Raw genomic sequence first — 13,195 nt, 5'->3', positions numbered from 1 at the left:
AGGCCTATGCCTATTTGAGAAGCCTGCAATTTGGGCAACGCACATGGCAATAGGCCAAGTTGATAAATGAGTTGCGGCTGTCAGTGAAAAGCATCTAAAATATGTGTGAAGATAATGTGTCTTGAGTATAATTTAAAATGTTGAGACAAGAAGGGTGTTGTGAAGATATAGGCGAGATCCTTTTAACATGTAAATCTGGATTGCCACGCTTGTTTCACCCTAATGTTGGTGCTAGCAAGCAGGCTAGGTAGTGCTAGCAAGCAGGCTAGGTAGTGCTAGGTATCAACAGCCAAACCAGTAGTCTGGAAACTATAGTGAGCTTCGATTGGTCAATAGCAAGGCGATTTCTCTGAGTATTAGTATACAGTTCAACTTTCCCAAACTGTTGTCCTCCCAGTTTTATCAATGCAATATGATACAAGATGTGCTTCAGGACCATGCGGACGCCTCAGAGCAGTCGACTGGATTTCGGACCGCGTGGACACCACAGAGCAGGCTTGAGTAAAGTTCAGTGTGTATGTGTTGCGCTCTTTCACCAAGTTGTAAAAGCCTTAATGACGACCGACATGTAGCACTCACGTCTGTATCCATGAAGTGCTTTGAAAGGCTGGTCATGGCTCACATCAACACCATTATCCCAGAAACACTAGACCTACTCCAATTTGCATACCGCCCAAACAGATCCACAGATGATGCAATCTCTATTGCACTCCACACTGCCCTTTCACACCTGGACAAAAGGAACACCTACAGTGGGGCAAAAAAGTATTTAGTCAGCCACCAATTGTGCATGTTCTCCCACTTAAAAAGATGAGAGAGACCTGTCATTTTCATCATAGGTACACTTCAACTAAGACAGACAAAATAAGAAAAAAAATCCAGAAAATCACATTGTAGGATTTTTAATGAATTTATTTGCAAATTATGGTGGAAAATAAGTATTTGGTCACCTACAAACAAGCAAGATTTCTGGCTCTCACAGACCTGTAACTTCTTCTTTAAGAGGCTCCTCTGTCCTCCACTCGTTACCTGTATTAATGGCACCTGTTTGAACTTGTTGGCTATATAGCCTCGCTAATGTTAATGTGTTGCTGCTCTTTAATTATTTGTTACTTTATTTCTTTAGGTATTTTTCTTAAAACTGCATTGTTGGTTAAGGGCTTGTAAGTAAGCATTCCACTGTAAGGTGGTGTATTCGGCGCAAGTGACTAATACAATTTGATTAGTAGTGTTTCCAAATCTAAATGATTAGGAAATATTCACTTTGATGCAAGTGTGCTTGCCACTGTTTGTTTTCATGTGAAGCTGATGACTTAGTTCTCGTTCCCTGTTACCTTGGTAATAACTTGAAGTGAAGTCAATAAAGTCAGCTAAACCAAAGTTACTTGTGTTGTATTTATGTGACTCACTTCTGTTACTAAAACACTATGGAACTCAAGTGGAATTTAATCACACTAGGTAAATTCAACATAAGTAGAGGATTTAGAAGTGAGCTAATAAAAACGCTATCTATAGCATTCACTCAATACAACCGTGTTTGATGTACCTAACTCTATTTAGTAGTAATCTATATTTGATCATTAATATTTACTCAACACACTTTTTGAGTGTAGGCTATCTGTATTACTGGACAATATCAGCCAATATGCTAGATGTAGTTTGACGAGAGCAGAGTAGGAGAGACTTGAACTTTCTCTTGAGCTATTTTCATAGCCTACCTTTTAGGAGTCGGAAGATCTTCAGATGGAGAAATATAGGTGATCAATAGTTATGGTATTAGGCTATAGTAAACTATACCCTAATCATAGACCTATTCTCTGCCCATTCATAGGCCTACTCTATTTAATTGAGACCACATGCGCACCTGATCTAGCAGGTATGGTTACTGAACTTGAAGCAGCAAGAATGATAAGAGCAACACTTGCTACGTTTTGAATAGGCCTATAGGATATAGCCTACCTGTTAGGAGGACGATTTGCAGGCAGAGACAAATAAATGGGTAATCAATACCTATTGAAAATGAAAAGGACCAACGCTCGCTCACCATAGTCGCCTACCTATGTGCGCATTGTGCCTTTTCCATTTCAATGATGATTACATTTTTTGATTGCACTTCGACTCACATTGGTTGAGCGCCCTCCACTTTTTTTCCATGATCAATATTTATTTACAGAGACATTGTAGTAAACTACAGTAGAATCATATTTAAGTTAACTGCCACGTGATTCTCTGCCCATCTAAGCAGCATACTATATTTCAATGAGACCACACATACTAGGCATACTTGAGCTTTCACGCCCAACGAGGAGAGGTAGGCTACTGAAGTCGAAACAGCGAATTCTGAATGTGTGAATAATGCAACAAATATCTGCTTTTAATACAATAGGTAGGTTAACGCATACAAAGCAGAAAGAGGAACATTTCTAAATAGTGTGTGGGATAACAAAATAGATTTTCATCCCAAAGTCATCTGTCTGACCGCCCGCAGAATAAAAAATATTTGGCGAAAACCAAACACTGCATTCCACAGTAAGAACCTCATACCAATGGTCAGCATGGTGGTGGTAGTGTGATGGTTTGGGGATGCTTTGCTGCTTCAGGTACTGGACGACTTGTCTTAATAAAAGGAACCATGAATTCTGCTCTGTATCAGGTAATTCTACAGGAGAATGTTAGGCCATCTGCCTGTGAGCTGAAGCAAAGCTGGGTCATGCAGCAAGACAGTGATCCAAAACACACAATTTAGTCTACATGAAAATGGTTCAAAAGGAACCAATTCATATGTTGTGACTTGAAAAGAGCCGTTCATGCTTGAAAACCCACAAATGTCACTGAGTTAAAGCAGTTCTGCATGTAAAGGTGGGCCAAAATTCCTCCACAGAGATGTGAGAGACTGATCAACAACTACAGGAAGCATTTGGCTGGAGTAATTGCAGCTAAAGGTGGCACAACCAGTTGAGTGTAAGGGGGACATGACTTTTTTCACAGAGGAGAATTGGGTGTTGCATAACTTTGTTAATTAATTTAATTTAATTTAAAAAATATTAAAGATCTGCAAATAATAATATGCAAAAATAGAGAAAATCAGAAAGGGGGAAAATATTTTTTCACATCATTTACATATATACAGTTGAAGTTGGAAGTTTACTTTCCAAGCTGGTTAAAGGCACAGTCAACTTAGTGTACGTAAACTTCTTACCCACCGGAATTGTGATACAGTGAATTATAAGTGAAATCATCTGTCTGTAAACAATTGATGGAAAAATGACTTGTGACATGCACAAAGTAGATGTCCTAACCGACTTGCCAAAACCCTTGTCACGCCCTGGCCATAGAGAGACTTTTATTCTCTATTTTGGTTAGGCCAGGGTGTGACTAGGGTGGGCATTCTAGTTTCTTTATTTCTACGTTTTCTGTTTCTATGTTTTGGCCGGGTATGGTTCTCAATCCTGGACAGCTGTCTATCGTTGTCTCTGATTGGGAATCATACTTAGGCAGCCTGTTTTGCCACCTTAGTTGTGGGTAGTTGTTTGTGTTAGTGGCCTGTATAGCCCTAGTCAGCTTCACGATCGTTTTTGGTGTTTTCTTGTTGACATTTATAACATTAAATAAAAATGTACGATCACCACGCTGCACCTTGGTCCGGTCATTTCCCTGACGACATTCGTGACAACCATAGTTTGTAAACAGGACATTTGTGGAGTGGTTGAAAAATGAGTTTTAATGAGTCCAACTTCAACTGTATGTATGTATATATAGTACCAGTCAAAAGTTTGGACACACCTACTCATTCAAGGGTTTTTCTTTATTTTTACTATTTTCTACATTGTAGAATAATAGTGAAGACATCAAAACTATGAAATAACACATATGGAATCATGTAGTAACCAAACAAATCAAAATATATTTCATATTTGAGATTCTTCGAAGTAGCCACCCTTTGCCTTGGCGGTATTCGCCTTAGCGATCTCACTTCATTCCTGTCATTATTGAAAGAGATTGTGATATCTCACATCTCAAAATAGGGTGACTTAATGTTAGATCCCTCACTTCCAAGGCAGATATAGTCAGTGAACTAATCACTGATCATAATCTTGATGTGATTGGCCTGACTGAAACATGGCTTAAGACTGATAATTTACTGTGTTAAAAGAGGCCTCTCCTCCTGGTTACACTTGTGACCACATCCCGCAAAGGCGGAGGTGTTGCTAACATTTACGAAACCAAATTTCAATTTACCCCCCAAAAAATGACAGTTTTTGTCTTTTGAGCTTCTAGTCACGAAATCTATGCAGCCTACTCAATCATTTTTTATAGCTACTGTTTACAGGCTTCCTGGGCCGTATACAGCATTCCTCACTGAGTTCCCTGAATTCCTATCGAACCTTGTAGTCATGGCAGATAATATTCACATTTTGAGACTTTAATATTCACATGGAAAAGTCCACAAACCCACTCCAAAAGGCTTTTGGAGCCATCATCGACTCAGTGAGTTTTGTCCAACATGTCTCCGGACCTACTCACTGCCACAGTCATACTCTGGACCTAGTTTTGTCCCGTGGAATAAATATTGTGGATCTAAATGTTTTTCCTTATTATCCTGGACTATAAGACCACACATTTGATTACATTTGCAATCGCAACAAATAATCTGCTCAGACCCCAACCAAGGATCATCAAACGCCGTGCTATAAATTCTCGGACAACCCGAAGATTCCTAGATGCCCTTCCAGACTCCCTCCACCTAACAAAGGATGTCAGAGTACAACAATCGGTTAACCACCTGAGGAACTTAATTTAACCTTGCGTAATACTCTAAACGCAGTCGCACCCCTAAAAACAAGCTTTCACTTCAGCAGTGATAAATTCATGAACTTCTTTGATGAAAAAATCATGATCATTAGAAAGCAAATTATAGATTCCTCTTTAAATCTGCGTATTTCTCCAAAGCTCAGTTGTCCTGGGTCTGCACAACACTGCCAGGACCTAGGATCAAGTGAGACACTCAAGTTGTTTAATACTATATCTCTTGACACATTCATGAAAAAAGTAATGGCCTCTAAACCAAAGCTGCATGCTGGACCCTATTCCAACTAAACTACTGAAAGAGCTGCTTCCTGTGCTTGGCCCTCCTATGTTGAACATAAAAAACGTCTCTCTATCCACTGGATGTGTACCAAACTCACTAAAAGTGGCAGTAATAAAGCCTCTCTTGAAAAAGCCAAACCTTGACCCAGAAAATATGAAAAGCTATCGGCCTATATCAAATCTCCCATTCCTCTCTCAAAAACAAAAAAAGCTTTTGCACAGCAACTCACTGCCTTCCTGAAGACTAACAATGTATACAAAACACTTCAGTCTGGTTTTAGACCCCATCATAGCACTGAGGCTGCACTCATGAATGTGGTAAATTACCTTTTAATGGCGTCAGATCAAGGCTCTGCATCTGTCCTCGTTCTCCTAGACCTTAGTACTGCTTTTGATACCATCGATCACCACATTCTTTTGGAGAGATTGGAAACCCAAATTGGTCTACATGGCCAAGTTCTGGCCTGGTTTAGATCTTATCTGTCGGAAAGATATCAGTTTGTCTCTTTGGATGGTTTGTCCTAAGACAAATCAACTGTAAATGTTGGTGTTCCTCAAGGTTCCGTTTTAGGACCTCTATTGTTTTCACTATATATTTTACCTCTTGGTGATGTCATTCGGAAACAAAATGTTAACTTTCACTGCTATGCGGACGATACACAGCTGTACATTTCGATGAAACATGGGGAAGCCCCAGAATTGCCCTCCCTAAAAGCCTGTGTTTCAGACATAAGGACGTGGATGGCGGCAAATATTTATTTTTAAACTCGGACAAAACAGAGATGCTTGTTCTAGGTTCCAAGAAACAAAGAGTTCTTCTGTTGGATCTGACAATTAATCTTGATGGTTGTACAGTAATCTCAAATAAAACTGTAAAGGACCTCGGTGTTACTCTGGACCCTGATCTCTCTTTTGACAAACATATCAGACTGTTTCAAGGACATATTTTTTCCATCTACGTAACATTGCAAAAATCTGAAACTTTCTGTCCAAAAATGATGCAGAAAAATGTATCCATGCTTTTGTCACTTCTAGATTAGACTACTGCAACGCTCTACTTTCCGGCTATCTGGATAAAGCACTAAATAAACTTCAGTTAGTGCTAAACACGGCTGCTAGAATCTTGACTAGAAGCAAAAAATGTGACCATATTACTCCAGTGCTAGCCTCTCTACACTAGCTTCCTGTTAAGGCTAGGTGTAACGGCATTCAGACAATGCTGAGAACATGAAGGCTGCTTGGTCTAAAGTGGAGGAGTCCTACACTCACATCACACCCATTGACTGTGCTGCTCATGCATTGAATCTGCTCCTCGAGGACATCATGGCACTGAAAACAATGGATACACTCTACAAGAGAGCCAAGGAAATGGTTAGGTATGTGAAGGGTCATCAAGTAGTAGTAGTAATCTACTTCACCAAGCAAAGTGAGAAGAATAAGAGCACCACATTGAAGCTGCCCAGCAACACCTTTTGGGGTGGTGTTGTCATCATGTGTGACAGTCTCTTGGAAGGGAAGGAGTCTCTCCAAGAAATGGCCATATCACAGTCTGCTGATATGGACAGCCCCATCAAGAGGGTCCTCCTGGATTATGTATTTTGAGAGAGAGTGGTAAGCAGCCTGAAACTCCTGAAACCTATAGCAGTAGCCATTGCACGGATTGAGGGAGACAATTCCATCCTGTCTGATGTTCAGACTCTGCTTGCAGATGTAAAATAAATCCGTACTGCCCTGCCCACATCACTGTTGCTCCAAGCTTTGGAAACTGCAGTTCTGAAATACATCAAAAAGCGTGAAGACTTCTGCATGAAGCTCATACACGCCGCAGCGTACATGTTGGACCCCAAGTATGCTGCGAAGAGCATCCTGTCTGGTGCAGAGATCAACAAGGCCAATGGTGTCATCACTACCGTGTCTCGCCACCTTGGCCTGGATGAGGGCAAGGTTCTTGGCAGTCTGGCGAAGTACACTTCCAAGCAAGGGCTTTGGGATGGAAATACAATATGGCAGTCATGCAACATATCTCATCAGCCACCTGGTGGAGGGGACTTTGTGGATCTGAGGCTCTTTCCCCTGATGCCTCCATCATCCGCCACATCCCACCAACATCAGCCGCCTCAGAGCGCAACTGGTCCTTGTTTGGGAACACACACACACCAAAGCATGCAACAGGCTGACCAATACAAGAGTTGAAAAATTGGTGGCCATCCGGGCAAATTTGAGGCTTTTTGAGCCTGACAACGAGCCATCCTCAACAAGTTTGGAAAGTGACAGTGAAGATGAGGCCTCAGAGTCTCATGTTCAAGAGGTGGACATTGAGGAGGTTCAGGGAGAAGACATGGAAAACTGAGAGGAAGACAACCAAAGCTTTAGCTTTTAGACTATCATTTTACAGAAGTATGTTGAAAACATTTTTGGGAGATGCGATAGATCATTGGGGATCACTCAATATTCCCTTTCTTTTGTTGTTCAGTGAAATCATCCCATGTGAAGAGTCAACTCATTTAATTAAAGTTCAATTCATAACACATTTTTTAACTTGTATTTATATTGGAATGATTTAATCAATTGCAATTATGTCTACTTATGATAAGGTAAAACAACGCATAGCTGAACACCGCAGCTCAATCACGTGTAAGAACATTGACTATCCAGTAGCAGCTCACTTTGTTGAAGCTAACCATCCCATCTCCTCCCTCAAATACACAGGCATTGATCATGTTGTTCTACCAAGGAGAGGAGGTAACATCGAGATCCTACTACTACCAAAGGGAGGCTTACTGGATATCCGATCTTCATCATTATGACACACCCCTCACTACTGTCATTGGTTACCGGTACACTAATTGCACTGTGTGTCTACATAACCTGGTTCAAGTATTCATGACATTACCCCGAGGAAGGCACAGTGATTCCTGAAACGTTGGTAAATACCCATTAAATTGCTGTGAGATTATACATGGAGTATGCGACTTTCTTTATTTCGATAGTTTATAGTTTATTCGCCGTTAGTCAGCACCTCCACACAAACTATTATTCTGGGTGTGCGCCAGCTCATGTGTTTTTTATCTACTTATGATAAGGTAAAATGTTAATGTTTCTGTCTCCACATGATATTGTAAAAATATCTACATTTAAATGGTATTAATTTAATTTGCATATATTTCCATTCATTCCCATATATTCCCAGGAATTCCCATATATTCCCACGGAAAGGTTCCACCTCTGAATATTCCCCCCTAAATGTGCAACCCTAATCATTACACAGGTGCACCTTGTGATGACAACAATAAAAGGCCACTATAAAAGTAGTATTTCTGTCTGTAATAAAGCCCTTTTGTGGGGAAAACCAAATTCTGATTCCCTGGGCCTGGCTACCCAGTGAATGGGCCAATGACCTCTCTGGGCCACCCATGGCTGCGCTCCTGCCCAGTCATGTGAAATCCATAGATAAAGCCTAATTTATTTATTTCAATTACTGATTTCCTTATATGAACTGTAACTCAGTAAAATCGTTGAAATTGTTGCATGTTGCGTTTTGATTTTTGTTCAGTATATATATCATTGTAATGGCTGGAATGGAATAAATGTGGTTTCCATATGTTTGATACCGTTCCACTTATTCCATTCCAGCAATTAAAATGAGCGCGTCTGTCGTAGTAGCGTTCTCCTGGCATCCACCAAACCCAGATTCGTCTGTCGTACTGCCAGATGGTGAAGCGGAATTCATCACTGCAGAGAATGCATTTCCACTGCTCCAGAGTCCAATGGCAGCGAGCTTTACACCTTTCCAGCTGACACTTGGCATTGCGCATGGTGATCTTAGGCTTGTGTGCAGCTGCTCGGCCATGGAAACCCATTTAATGAAGGTCTATACTAACATTTATTGTGCAGATGTTGCGTCCAGAGGCAGTTTGGAACTCTGTAGTGAGTGTTGAAGCAAAGGACAGACGATTTTAACACACTACATGCTTCAGCGGTTCTGTTCTGTGAGCTTGTGTGGCCTACCACTTCACGGCTGAGCCGTTGTTGCTCTTAGGTGTTTCCACTTCACAATAACAGCACTTATAGTTGACCGGGGCAGCTCTAGAAGGACAGAAATTTGACGAACTGACTTGTTGGAAAGGTGGCATCTTATGACGGTACCACGATGTAAGTCACAGAGCTCTTCAGTAAGTCCATTCTACTGCCAATGTTTGTCTATGGAGATTGCATGGATGTGTGCTCGATTTTATACAATTTTAAGGGGTGTCCACAAACTTTTGTATATATAGTGTACTCTCAGTACAATTTCCAACCGGTCTATTAGACAGTCACTCAGAAATAGCCTAGAGCTATATTAATATATTACAGTATATCGATTTATTTCTCATTATGACTTCAAGAAAATGAAAAAAAAAATCTACAAGGCATCCTCAGGGGTGAGAGTAAAGCGTATGCTGTCTGTTTGGTACACAAGGTCAGGTTAGGTATAAAGAAAGTGAAATGCTCTGATACTACAGTAAACCTCCTCTTTATTGGTTGTCCTCTACAGCCCTTACCTGTCAATCATACCCTTGACTCCCATTATGTTCTCCTAGACCTTAAAACCCCTCTGACACCACCCCCCTTACCTACTCCACCACCACCTCTCCAAACAAGCACTATCATCCTTCAATGTCACCTCATCTATTGATCTGGCTCTAAAGCCTGTGCTGTGAGTTGGCGTGGTCAGATACAAAGCCACACTGGGCAATCCATCATTCAGCTCCAAACGCTTAGCATGACAGTCTGGGGGGGAGCACTGACTGCCAACCTGGAGCACTGCCTGCCTGGCTGCCAACACCCATGACCCCCAGCGGCCCGGCGGGATGAGGCGGGGGGCATCATGGACCTGTCCGTGTCAGCTCAGCTCCAGGCTCTGTTATTGACATCCCCGGGCCAGTGCTTTCAGCACGGCAACACTGCCACAATTAGCGCCGATGGCTGACAACTAGCCGATAAGTTTGAACAGCAGCCCCCTTCTACTCCCCACCAGCCTCCCGCCCCGGTGTGTCTCCATTGTTCAGGTCTGTGGAGTGGATCCCCGCAAGAGGAGGACAGACAGCCTCCACTGAAGTCCCTTACAGAGCACTACTTACTGCTAACACACACAAGGCAGGCAGCAGTAGAATACCTGACAGCACACAGACAGGACATGAGGGAGTCAACTGAAACAGCATGTTACAAGTAGTAGCAGTAGTAGTGTACTATAGTTGTAATGTACCTTCTGAGGCTGGAAGGTAGGCAGCATGACGGTGGTGGCACCCACCCAGGAAGGTCAGAGCAGCTTGTTGACGATGCCATAGATGTGGTGCAGGGGAAAGGTGTGAAGGATGACATCATCTCTGGACCAGCCCCACTCTGACACTAGAACCTGAACCTGGGAGAGGGGGAGACAGGCCATGAGAGATCCACTGAGCTATTTGGTCATACAATGTGTTCCTACCAGTTCTTTGGACATTTCCTTTCTATATAATGATGGGTAGCTCACTCAAAAGCTTTCATGGTGGTCCTGCCTGAAGGTTCCGTTCTGCCACTCCTTATCAAACATACTTAATGTAACCACCGTGCAAGAAGAGAGTAAACCCCTGTCTTTAGTCAGCAGGGCCAGACAGCTGGAAGGAGCAGAGGGAATGGATAGTGTCCCCAAGCCCTCAACCTTCCAGGAACCATCTCTTCCGTGTTCCCTCACTGACCTCCCTCCCTGGGCTTGTCATTTACAAATGAATCTCCTTAATTGAGGGTGATCTAATTTTCTACTCTATTGGACATGCAGGTCAATTGTGGTTGAAAATGTACCCCCAAAAAATCCTACATAGCCTGAAGTGCCCCGTGTAATGAAATAATTTGGGCGATTATTCAGAAAGCTCACGTGGAACAAAAGCAAAACGACACTCTTGTCTGTCGCATGTGTAACCCCCGACAACCCACCCTTACATACTACCACTGGGCTACAGAAAACTGTCTCAATAGAACCTCTATTAATACCTCAAGAGAAAAATACTTCTGAAGTTCACAGTACCGACAGCAGGAAATAAAAAAAGAACTATGTTTCCATTCAATTGGCGACAGATTTTCATGTGAGTATTATAAAATCCTTACAAAAAAACAATATGAATTGTGTTTCCATCTAATTGACTTGTTGCAGATAAAAGGCTGTGTGTGATGACGTAGTGCATATACAAATATTTTTTGCAGTTCAATTCCCATGTACCAAATCAAAAAATGAAGTTAAATGGGTTTCCATCGCATTTTCAACTCTACTGACGGTCGTCTCAAAAAATGTTGCCTACACGATGAGATTATTATGGAAAAAAATAGAGATTTATTTTGATTTGTCAAACGGCAGCCAAGCATCGATGATCATGTCACCAGAATAAGATCCTCGATATTTCTTGGAAAGGAGCATCAAGCTCATCACCGTGCACTTTCACCACCCTTTGAAGTTCTGCATCATTTGTTTCATCTGTAGCCTAATAAACTGCATGCCTTCCTGACCACACAACATGTCATCACGTGACTCCAAGTTTACTTTGATATGATGATTATTTATATCAGTATTTGCTCAGAAAAGCGTTTCCACCTACATTTCTTGCATAATTCATTTTATGACACCTTTACCAAAACAAAATTCTGTTTCCATCAGGACTGTCATGACATTTTATTATCCGATATGTACTTTACTCTAAAAGGGTTGGATGCAAACCTGGTTAGTATCAGTAATGAAAAAAAGCTGAAGTTTAGCTTTTAAAATTCAGTCCAACCTTCAGACTGATCAAATATTCAACATGCCTCAGAACATCATTATGATAAATAGCAGTGTACAGAATAACACCAGTATTCATCTTATGCTCACAATTCATGCATATAACAACTGAATAATCTATTTACCATGGCCTGAATGTTGCTGTGAGTGTGGAGAACCCCTTTGGGCCTGCCTGTGGTGCCGCTGGTGTAAATGATCATGGCAGGACGCTGGGCCCAGTCTGTGATGCCAGGCTCAGGCTGGGTCTCTGGGGCTTCCAGAAGACAGCTGAGGCTGTAGGTGGGGGCAGATGGACGCCCACTGGGCTACCGTGTACAAGGCATCGTTGGCACACAGGAAGGAGATGCACTTTCCCTGCAGGTCCCCAGAGGGGCAGTCCAGAACTGCCTTGATACGCCCAGCCAGGCCCCTACTACTACCATACAACACCCTGTAGCTGTGGCTCCCACTGTCGTCCACCATGGCCAGCTTGTCCCCGTACACTCGGGCTCTGGAAAACACAGGGGCACTGTCCCCTGCTGCAGCCTGCCTTGCTCTTGTGGAGGTGTAGGCTCTCCTCAAGACCTGTCCCAGCAGCCATCTCCCTGGCCCTGCCTCACACTGTAACCAGCCAGCAGTCAAAGCAGAGAGCCACAGAGGGACCAAGTGACGTACTGCCCCTGGCAACATGATGGGAGACTATGCTGCTCAAAGCTACCAATGTTATCCTCATGATGTCAAGCCACACAATGGTCGCATTGGAGTACCTGTTAATTTTGAGAGATTCATAATTAACATAGGCTAAGTGAAATTGTTATGACAAGAATAGGCGCTATCCCTGCTATAGTGATAAGACTGTATTTCTGACAGGCTTGCAGTTAGCCTTTATCTGCAGTGACACTTCTATGAATACTGTGCAGGCTAGACTGCTAGCAAATATTTTGCTATGCCACAGTTTATTTTGAAAGGATAAATCATTCAGGGACAGGCAGTGGCACAGAATGTAATCACTTTGTGGCGTGAGCGCAGTGTTGGTTTTTGCTTCAAGTCACTTTGGTATAGTCAAGCTTTTACAGATACAGTGAGGTAGCTCTGCAACTTTAGCAAACAGTCTGTCACCTGACTTGATCTTTGGTCTTTGGACTTGAGGGTAATGGTGCAGCTAACTGGCTAACTAACGTAACACCAATCAATGAATATGCTCATACATAGCAGCTAGCCAGTTCATGCCGGTGGCTGGTGAAGACTAATTTTAGCGAGAAACCCCGACTGTGTTTTACATTCTAACATGCGATGTTAGTATGCTTAAACGATATCCGTTTTCTCAAAGAGGGCAATGTT

General features: G+C 42.3%; 1 pseudogene; it reads right to left on the bottom strand.

The window, feature by feature from the left end:
- LOC115113596 (malonate--CoA ligase ACSF3, mitochondrial-like) overlaps window positions 1-13,195 on the bottom strand; it is a 38,664-nt pseudogene that overhangs the window by 25,335 nt on the left and 134 nt on the right.

Source organism: Oncorhynchus nerka, linkage group LG27, assembly GCF_034236695.1.
Source record: "Oncorhynchus nerka isolate Pitt River linkage group LG27, Oner_Uvic_2.0, whole genome shotgun sequence".
NCBI lineage: Eukaryota > Metazoa > Chordata > Actinopteri > Salmoniformes > Salmonidae > Oncorhynchus > Oncorhynchus nerka.
This window is presented reverse-complemented; position numbering and strand designations above follow the sequence as displayed.